General features: G+C 41.5%; 1 pseudogene; it reads left to right on the top strand.

The window, feature by feature from the left end:
- The first annotated feature begins 288 nt into the window (after positions 1 to 288).
- On the top strand, positions 289 to 3,228 carry LOC147438976 (uncharacterized; annotated as a pseudogene).
- The last annotated feature ends 336 nt before the right edge of the window (positions 3,229 to 3,564 follow it).

Below are 3,564 nucleotides of genomic sequence, written 5' to 3'. Positions count from 1 at the left end.
GGGGTCCTTAATATGAAAGTGCAAGAGAAAGAGCCCAAATCCATGTGTAAAGCATTAAAGATAGCCCTACAAAAATACAGAAACCTATGTGTTGCTACAGGCAGGAAGTTTCCTTTGTCAATACGTGGTATGGATAGTGTGGATGACCTTTATGTGCATAAAGGTCATGATTAAAGATGCTCATGCTAGCAAGGATAATAGCTTGGATACAGGTGTGAATGCCCATATGCTCAAAGTCGATGCAAATGAAGTATGTAGTGCAGTTTTGGAGACATATGTGTGCCCATTATGCAAAATGGCAAGGACATAATAGATGAGTTCAAAAGTTTGAGCACTAGCACGATAAGTGAAGATGATGAGAGTGAAATTGACGAGGATGAGCCAACCTATGATGGTGACACATGTGATGCTACTAAGAGTTGGTGCAATGATGTATACGATGATGAAATAGAGTATCTAGATCCATTAAAGGATATGGTAGCCTTTCACAAAAAGAAATGTATATTTTGGGAAGGAGCTTTGCAACAACACGACATGTATGCTTGCATTGATGATGAAATGATGGGTGCCTTACGAGCTGGTTTATGGGTACTAGTAAACTGGTGTGTACTTGTACTTGCAGTGCTACCACTACTAGTACTAGCATTGGTACTACTGGCACTGGACACTCAGACATTAAACTCAACCAGCTCACTATCTACCATAGCCAACTGGGCGCACACAGACTTACTCGTATTGGTATAGTGGCTCTTGTGTGCTGGTATTGGCACACATAATTTTTTTCTTTTGTTTGTATTTTTTCTTAAATTTTCTCTTTGGTCTCAAACTTCTGAGCTGGTATACTTATAATGGTAAGTTTTTTTATTTTTTATTTTTAATGTTCCTGATATGCTAGTATAGTGGTACAGGTACTGATATACTGGTATACTTGTACTGGTACTGGTATACTAGTATACTGATACTGGTACTGATATACTCGTATAGTGGTACTGGTACTTATATACTGGAGGGCACATATTGGGTACTGGATAATGCTTTTTAAATTTTTTCCGGTGAATAATGTTGCACGTGGGTGCCGAGCTCACGCACAAAGCCTCTCTGAAGCACGCACACTGTTGCATCTCATGCGGCTCTGTCTAAGCTTCCTAATCAACACTAATCGACCCTAATTAACAATGCACCCATACTGTCTAACACATCACACTACACACGGACATAACTAAAACTGCACACTAAAGCCACTTAACAGTTATCATAGAACTCACAAAAACTAGACAACAAATGAAAGAAAGGCTTCCAGAGGTAGCAGTGAGTGCTCCTCAAGCTTAGTGCAAGGCATCCCCAGCAGTGGTGCCAAAAATGTGCGCTTTGCCGCACGTGTTGAAAGCTGGGAACTTGCCAGTGCATTGTGTGGGAGCCTCAAAAGGTTGCAAGCACACAACTAGAGAGTCCTAGCAAGCTTAAAGAAACAATGGTGTGTCACTCACCGCTCAATGCTTCTGTCGTGAAGGATCCTGTGCTATGAAGAAGAAGGAGCTGTCGTCGATGCCGCACTCAATCACCTCGTTGCCGCCGATGCTGCCGCAATGCTCGATCACTCTCTCTCTCTCTCTCTCTCTCGCATACACACACACATACGCACGTGAGCACACGAAAGAGAAGGAGAGAGCGATGGAGCAAGAGCACTTCTTAGCTCACACCTCCAAGAATTAGGATTTTTAGGTCAAATGGACCTTTTATAAGATTTTGACCCATTCACACATGGACGCCCAAAGTGGCCGATCGTTGGAAGACTACTGTAAAAATAAGATAAGTGATGTGCCTCTCATGCAATCACCTACACATCTATTGGACAGACAAGCCCGGTCCATGAGTCAATCAAATAAATAATATACGTCCATCAAAGGTGATAGGGTGTTCGTGAGGGTTAACACTTATAGAGGAGAGTTTTTTGAAATTCCAAGCAAAAGACTGTATCATTTCAAATGATCTCTCTCTCTCTCTCTCACACACACACACACACACACAACCTTTAAGATTTTATCTTGACTTGTGAGCCATACCATAGCCTTCCACGGTCCATTTGCTCTGCATCCATTGTAGTCTATCTGTTAGGATGCCTACTTGCAGCAACATCTCCTATCGAAATTCAAGCGTTTGAAGGTATGTTTGGCAAGGAGAATATTGAAAACTGCAATCTTTGTGGCAAAGTCACTACAAGTGAGAGACGACTCTCGCTATACGCCATTCTCACTGTGAAGAAGAACACCACATCGGATCATGAACAAGATTCCACATTCCAAATTAAGGCACGAGCCGTGTCTAGCATCTTGAAGAATTTCATCTCTCAATTTCAGAAGAGTGATGAAAAACATAGGGAAGAATTGGCAAAGGTTCAAAACAGTCTTGCAAATTTGCGGTCTAAGGTGGAAGGCTTAAAAATTTCAAGTCTAAAGTTGAAGGGGAGGCCATCTTGTACCACGACAGAGGAATCATGAGATGTGAATGCATCGTCTTAACGCAGTGCTTGTGGAGACGGATCATCTCTTGAAGCTAGTGTTATGAGCCTTGAGAAAGGGGAGGGGCATGAGAAAGAAGCAGAACAAGGATCAAACATTTCCAGCTATTTGCAAGTTGTGCAGAATGCAATTTTGTCCAACGAGGAAACCTGGGTCAAGCTTACATCTAATGGAAGTATCAGCCACCTCCTTACCATGGCATCACTTCATTGCTAGCTGTGGACTTGAAGCTTCTAAATTGGAAAGTTGAATCCTTGCAAAGGTCTCCAAAAGAAGTGCGAAGGCCTTGATTCCCATCCTTTCCTTACTACAATTTTGAAAATTGTAGAGACAACATTCTCTTTGTTTCTTGATGCTAGCACAAGTGCAAGCAATGCTTGCCCAATATGTTGAAGAGCTTAAGGGATCTCTCAATACGTTTGTCCATGACATGGACATTTGGAAAAGTTCTAAGGTGTTCAAAACTCATATGGTGAAGACGCAAGGCTTAAAAGTTGTTTGGCAAAGCCATGGAGGCCTACATTATTGCAAATTTTTTGAATCAAACTTTCAGCTCATAAGGAGACTGGTAGAGGATCTCGAAGTCAACATTGATAGGCTTTCTAGTCTTCCACGCATCAAGGAAGGGTTTCTTTTATGGATGAACAGGTACAAGTTTCATTTGATAACTTGGAGGATGGAGGGTCAGAAAGCAAAAAAGGTACCCTAAGTTGCAGGTTCTTGTTCGCTATCAGCTTTTTAGACTTGTAGTGGATCAAAGTTGTATTGCTACAACTGTTAGATTTGACATGTAGGGGTGTCCTATTAAGGTAGAGAAACCATGTTTCGTCTAGTTAAAATAAGTCACCCTACTCTTCACATGCCTTTCAGGTTTTTGTAGTGTGGTTGCTACTATGAAAACGTGCAAGTTCTAATTGTACATACAGATAGTTGCAGGTGCATGTCTTAGTTTTGAGCACATGGTACGTCTCTAAAGTCCTATAAAATGTTTGAATGATTGCATCTTCACTGTCTTTAGGTTGAGGGGGATATGTTGAAGGTGTAA

This window comes from Adiantum capillus-veneris, chromosome 16, assembly GCF_014529385.1.
Source record: "Adiantum capillus-veneris isolate H3 chromosome 16, ASM1452938v2, whole genome shotgun sequence".
Taxonomy (NCBI): Eukaryota; Viridiplantae; Streptophyta; class Polypodiopsida; order Polypodiales; family Pteridaceae; genus Adiantum; species Adiantum capillus-veneris.
This window is presented reverse-complemented; position numbering and strand designations above follow the sequence as displayed.